The following is a 7500-nucleotide window of genomic DNA, read 5'->3' on the forward strand; positions in this document are numbered from 1 at the left end:
GAGGGAGTCTCGTTCCAAAATACTTAGAATTCTGAAATTTGGGTACTCAAATCGACTCTCTGAACTTCGTAATGGAATAGCAGGACGGACCGTCGTGGGCACGACAGACCGTCACAGACCCTTCAATGGAATTAAGTCTCTGAACTCTGTGACGGAGCAGCAGGACGGACCGTCGCAGGCTGCATAATCCCAGGTTGCATCGGATTTCTTTAAATGTTTTAAGGGACGTTTTTGACTATTCCTGCTTTAATTATAAAGTTAGTGGGTTAATGTTAATAAGCCTAATTACTTGGGGGTTAAAAGAGGTAACCTTAAGTTAATTAGTGGGTTATTATTGTCATCTTTTATTCTTAATTATATGCTAATTAGGGTAAAAGAAAGAGGGTTTGAATAAGAAAAATAGAAAGAACAAGAAGAGAGAGAGAGGATCGATCGGGAAAAGGAAAACACAAAGCTTTGCGGAATTTGCTTGCTTGATCACTAATCTTCGGTGGAGGTAGGTTATGGTTTTATGCTATTCGTAGTAAACTCTTAATAGCGAATGATATGTATTGGGTAGTATTGTAAAACGCTTCTATATGCTTAATTGTGTGTTTGCATGATGGGATTATATAATTGTGATGAAATAAGCATGATGAGGTTATTGAATCCCAAATCTTGAAAAACGTCTTTGTTAATGATGATGCCTTAGTATGAAAGAAGGCTTGATTAACTAAAGTAATAAGATTGATGATGCCTTAGTATGAAAAAAGGCTTGATAAATTAACAGAATGAAATTAGGGGATCGGGTGTCACGAACCGACACGTAGAATTAGGGGATCGGGTGTCACGAACCGACACGTAGAATTAGGGGATCGGGTGTCACGAATAGACACGTAGAATTAGGTGATCGGGTATAACGAACTGACACGTAGAATTAGGGGATCGGGTGTCACGAACTGACACGTAGAATTAGGGGATCAGAGTGTCACGTTCCGACACAAAGTGGTAGGGGATCGGAGTGTCACGTACCGACACAAGAGGAATAAAGATAATGAATCTTGAAAGATGTTAATATACTCAATCTAATGAACCTAATTCCCAAATGAGTATGGTACTGGGGCTTGAGTCCTCATGTGTGAACTTGGCGGTACTTGGTAACGATTGTAGTACTTGTTGTTGCTACATGTTGAGTATTGTAGTTGATTTATGATATTACTTAATATATACTGTTTCTTTTTTGAGTTGGCCGATGATACTTACTCAGTACTTCTGTTTGTACTGACCCCCTACTTTTATGTTTTCTTCTTTGTTTTTTGTGGAGTGCAGCAAACGTGCCGTCGTCTTCAACTCAACCGCAATTCTAGCCAGTCTTCAATTACACCGGATTTCAGGGGCAGCTAATGCTTCTAGCTTGGACTGGGTCTTCCTCTTCATGTCTTAATGCCTTGAAGTTCCGGCATGGACTATCTTTTACTTGTTTATCTTTTTAGGATACTCTTAGTTTAGTAATTTGATCATAGATGTTCTTGTGGTGCTGACTTCCAGATTTTGGGGATAATAATAGTTATTGATTTTATTAAGGAGTTTAAGTCATCCACATTACTTTCTGTTGATATTATATTGAAATGTTAAGGTTTAGATTGGTTGGTTCGCTAACATAGAAGGGTAAGTGTGGGTGCCAGTCGCGATCCGATTTGGGTCATGACAAACTTGGTATCAGAGCATTAGGTTCGTTGGTTTCATCACACAAGAACGAGTCTAGTAGAGTCTTAAGGAACTGTAGCGGGACGCCTTTACTTTTCTTTGGGAGGCTATAAGGCTTTAGGAAAATTCCATTCTTTATTTCTTTCTTTCGTGCTATTACTTGGATCCAATTGGTATCTAGGTGATACAAATTGGTATCTGACCATCTTCACTCTATTTCGCAGATGGTTAGAACTAGAGCAACAACCGCGCCAACATCAACATCGACAAGACAGGATGCATCTGAGCTAGCCACGGAGACTGTAGCTCAAAGAGGAGCAGTGGCAAGTGGCCGCGGTAGAGGTCGCGGGATGACGTCCTCTTGAGGAAGAGGACGAACGCCTGGCCCATCTGGTACTAGGGTAGTGAATCCTCCACCGACTGAGGAAGTAGTAAGAGAAGGGGAGGATGGCGAAAATGAACAAGTACAGAATGAGGAATCACCACTCCAACCTACGCCAGAGATGATCAATCAGGTTCTTGCTTACCAACAGAGGCACCACCTATGACTTGGGCATCATTCTCTAGCTTGTTTATGGCGAAGTATATCCCCCGGACTTTGAGGGATAGGAAAAGAGATGAGTTCTTGAACCTAGAGCAAGGTAGAATGTCAGTTACTGCATATGAGGCTAAGTTTTGTGCATTATCCCGGTATGCTACCCAACTTTGTTTCAGTCCACAAGAGCGAATTCGCCGTTTCGTGAAGGGGTTGAGGTCAGAATTGCATATTTCAGCCTTACAGGTAGCGGCTACGGCAAAATCCTTTCAAGAAGTGGTAGACTTCGTGATAGAGGTGGAAGGAGTGAAGGCAGATGACTTCACCATGGCATCGACATCAAAAAGGTTTCGAAAGGGAGGTGAGTTTAATAGTTCTTGCTCTAGGGGACAGGGTTCAGGAGGTTACTCAGTCCTACCAATTCAGTCTTCACTACAGACTGTAGTAGGGGGTCCACCTCAAACCGGTCAACACTTCTCTAAGAGACCTATGCTTGACTCTAGAGAGTGTTATAAATGTGGAGAAACTGGACATATTAGGAGGAATTGTCCAAAACTGAGTTATAGACCCCCGATAGCTAGAGGTAGAGGTGGTCATGGAGAGGCTATTATTCTGGAGGACGTGGTGGCCGAGGTAATGGTGGTCACAAAAACTGTCGGGGTGATGGGCAAACTGGAGCCACTACAACAAAACATGGTAGGGGCAACAGACAGACAAGTAATGGGGCCCATTATTACACTTTCCCTGGGAGATCTGAAGCGGATACATCGGATGCTGTCATCAAAGGTAATCTTTTGATTTGTGATTGCATGGCTTCTTTATTATTTGATCCTGGCTCCACATTTTCATATGTATCTTCCTCATTTGCTAATGGTCTTAATTTACATTGTGAATTCCCTGACATGCCTATTCGTGTTTCTACTCCGGTGGGTGAGTCTGTGATAGTTTAAAAAGTATATAGGGCTTGTTTGGTGACTTTTGTGGGGAGCAATACTTATGTAGACTTGGTTAGCTTAGAAATGGTTAATTTTGATATAATTCTGGGTATGACTTGGCTTTCTCCGAATTTTGCGATCTTGGATTGTAATGCTAAAACTTTGACGTTAGCCAAGCCTGGGATAGATCTGTTAGTGTGGGAGGGGGACTACACTTCCAATCCAGTTCGTATCATCTACTTCCTTCTTGCTAAGAAAATGGTTAGTAAAGGTTGTTTGGCGTTATTGGCACATCTCAGGGATTTGTAAGCCATATCTGGATCTCTTTGTGATCGTATTTATTGATGATAACCCAACGCGGTAATAGCTAGCTAACCCAACAAATCTCTGTATTTCTGACAAATTAGTAGGTCTTACCCAATTCTTCACTGTCTCAATCTTATAAGTATCCACCGTCACTCCATCCATAGAAACCACGTGCCCCAAGAAGGACACTGCATCTAGCCAAAACTCACACTTAGAGAACTCTGCATAACGCTTTTTCTCCCTCAACATTTCCAATACCGTTCTCAAATGCTCCTCATGTTCCCCCTTACTTTTAGAGTATATCAGTATATCATCAATAAATACGATCACAAAGAGATCCAAATATGTCTTAAAAATTCCGTTCATCAAACTCATGAACGCAGCAGGGGCATTCGTAAGACCAAAAGACATCCCTACAAATTCGTAATGCCCATACCTGGTTCTAAAAGTAGTCTTTGGCACATCCGTTGCCCGTATTTTCAATTGATGATAACCGGATCTCAAGTCAATCTTAGAGAAGAGACAAGCACCTTGTAACTGATCGAACAAGTCATCAATGCGATGAAGAGGATACTTGTTCTTTATGGTTACCTTGTTCAACTGCCGGTAGTTTATGCACATCCGAAAACTCCCATCCTTCTTCTTTACAAACAAAACCGGAGTACCCCAACGAGATGCACTTGGTCTAATGAAGCCTTTGCTCAACAACTCTTAAAGTTGGGCTTTTAACTCTCTTAACTCCGCGGGAGCCATTCTATGAGGGGGTATAGAAATGGGGCGAGTACCCGGTTCAAGATCAATACGGAAGTCAATATCCCTATCTGGTGGCATACCAGGAAGATCTGCAGTGAACACATCCAGAAACTCACGGACCACCGAAACCGACTCAATCGAAGGTACTTGGGTAGTGTCATCCTTGAGATGTGCCAAGAAGGCTAAACACCCTTTACTAACCATTTTCTTAGCATGAAGAAAGGAGATGATACGCACCGGATCGGAAGTGTAGTCACCCTCCCACACTAACAGATCTGTCCCAGGCTTGGCTAATGTCACTGTTCTAGCATTACAATCCAAGATCGCAAATTGCGGAGAAAGCCAAGTCATACCCAGAATTACATCAAAATCATCCATTTCTATGATAACCAAATCTACATAAGTGTTGCTCCCCACAAAGTTCACCAAACAAGACCTATATACCTTTTCAACTACCACAGATTCACCAACCGGAGTAGAAACACGAATAGGCATATCAAGTAATTCACAATGTAAATTTAGACCATTAGCAAATGAGGAAGATACATAAGAAAATGTGGATCCAGGATCAAACAATACAGAAGCCATGCAATCACAAACCAGAAGATTACCTGTGATGACAGCATGAGATGCCTCCGCTTCAGACCGCCCAGCGAAAGCGTAACAATGGGCCCTATCGTTTGTGTGTCCATTGCCCCTACCATGTTGTGATGTAGTGGCTCCAGTTTTCTCATCACCTCGGCCATTTTGGTGACCACCATTACCTCGACCACCATGTCCTCCAGAATAACGGCCTCTACCATGACCACCTCTACCTCTAGCTATTGGGGGTCTATAACTCTGTTTGGGACAATTCCTCCTAATATGTCCAGTCTCCCCACATCCATAACACTCTGTGGAGTCAAGCATAGGTCTCTCAGAGAGGTGCTCACTGGTCTGAGGTGGACCCCCAACTACAGTCTGTAGTGAAGACTGAATAGGTCGAACTGAGTAACCTCCGAAACCCTGTCCTCTAGAGTAAGAACCATTAAACTCACCTCCCTTTCGAAACCTTTTTGATGTCGATGCCATGGTGAATTCATCTGGCTTAACTCCTTCCACCTCTACCACAAAATCTACCACTTCTTGGAAGGATTTTGCCGTAGCCTCTACCTGTAAGGCTGAAATCCGCAACTCTGACCTCAACCCCTTCAAAAAACGACGAATCCGTTCTTGTGGACTGAAACAAAGTTGAGTGGCATATCTAGATAGTGCACGAAACTTATCCTCATATGCATTGACCTACATCATACCTTGCTCTAGGCTCAAGAACTTGTCCCTTTTCCTATCCCTCAAAGTCCGGGGGATATACTTCTCCATAAACAAGCTAGAGAATGAGGCCCAAGTCATAGGTGGTGCCTCCGTTGGTTGACACTCAACATGTGACCGCCACCATATTTTGGCGTTCCCTTGAAACTGATAACTCATGAACTCAACACCAAACCGTTCTACTATACCCATCTTGTGTAGTAGCACATGACAGTCAACCAGAAAATCCTAAGCATCCTCATATTCAACACCCTTGAAGACTGGAGGTTTCAATTTCAAGAACTTACTAAAAAGTTTATGCTGATCATTTGTCATTATAGGCCGAGTAGTCAGACGTGGAAACGTGCCTATGTCCAATGAGGCATCCATACGAGGAGACATAGTGGCTGCATGTTGTACCTCTGAAACCGGAGGTGTTGGTTCAGAAAACACTGGACGGGCCTGACCCTGATCAGACAACCCCCTAAGATAAGCGAGAACCTGATTGATCATCTCTGGGGTAGGTTGGGGTGGCAATTCCTTATTTTGCACTTGTTCATTCTCCCCTTCCTCACCCTCTCTTACTACTTCCTCAGTCGGTGGAGGAGTCACCGCCCTAGCATCAAATAGGCTACGTACTTGTCCTCTTCCTCTAGAGGACATCCTCCCACGACCTCTACCACGACCTCTTGTCGTTGCTCTTCCTTGAGCCACAACCGTAGTGGCTGGCTCAGTTATATCCTGCCTTGCTGGTGTTGGTGTTGGCGTAGTCGTTGCTCTAGTTCTAACCATCTGCGAAATAGAGTGAAGATGGTAAGATACCAATTTGTATCACCTAGGTACCAATTGGACCCAAGTAATAGCACGAAAGAAAGACAGAAAGAATGGAATTTTCCTAAAGTCTTATAGCCTCTTAAAGAAAAGTAAAGGCGTCCCCCTATCGTTCCTTAAGACTCTACTAGACTCGTTCTTGTGCGATGAGACCAACGAACCTAATGCTCTGATACCAAGTTTGTCACGACCCAAAACCGGGCCACGGCTAGCACCCACACTTACCCTCCTATGTGGGCGAACCAACCAATCTAAACCTTAACATTTTAATGTAATATCATCATAAAATAATGCGGAAGACTTAAACTCAGTAATAACAACCAATTTAATAACTATTATTTCCCAAAATCTGGAAGTCATCATCACAAGAACATCTATGATCAAATTACTAAATCTAAGAGTTTCTAAGAAGCTAAAAATACATAAAAGCTAGTCCATGCCGGAACTTCAAGGCATCAAGACATGAAGAGGAAGATACAGTGCAAGCTAGAAGCATTAGCTCACCCTGATATCCGGAGTAATGAAGAATGTCTAGAGTTACTGTTGAGTCGAAGATGACGGCACGTTTGCTGCACTCTACAAATAAACAAGATGAAAACATAAAAGTAGGGGTCAGTACAAAACACAGGTACTGAGTAGATATCATCGGCCAAATCAAAATAGAAATCAATATATACCAAGTAATATCATAAAATCAACTATGATATTCAACATGTAGCAACACCAAGTACTATATCATTAACAATTACCGTCAAGTTCACACATGAGGACTCAAGCCTCAATACCATACTCATTTGGGAATTATGTTCATTCAATTGAGTATATTAACATATTTCAAGATTCATTATCTTTGTCACTCTTGTGTCGGTATGTGACACTCCGCTCCCTCATAGTCATTAATCCTCTTATGTCTTTACGTGACACTCCGATCCCCTACTACTATGTGTCAGAACGTGACACTCCGATCCCCCAAATCTACGTGTCGGTTTGTGACACCCGATCCCCTTAATCTACGTGTCATTTCGTGACACCCGATCCCCTAATTCTACGTGTCGGTTCGTGACACCCGATCCCCTAATTCTACGTGTCGGTTCCTGACACCCGATCCCCTAAATCTACATGTCGGTTCGTGACACCCGATCCTCTAAATCTACGTGTCGATTCGTG

The sequence above is a fragment of the Solanum lycopersicum genome, chromosome 9 (assembly GCF_036512215.1).
Source record: "Solanum lycopersicum chromosome 9, SLM_r2.1".
Taxonomy (NCBI): Eukaryota; Viridiplantae; Streptophyta; class Magnoliopsida; order Solanales; family Solanaceae; genus Solanum; species Solanum lycopersicum.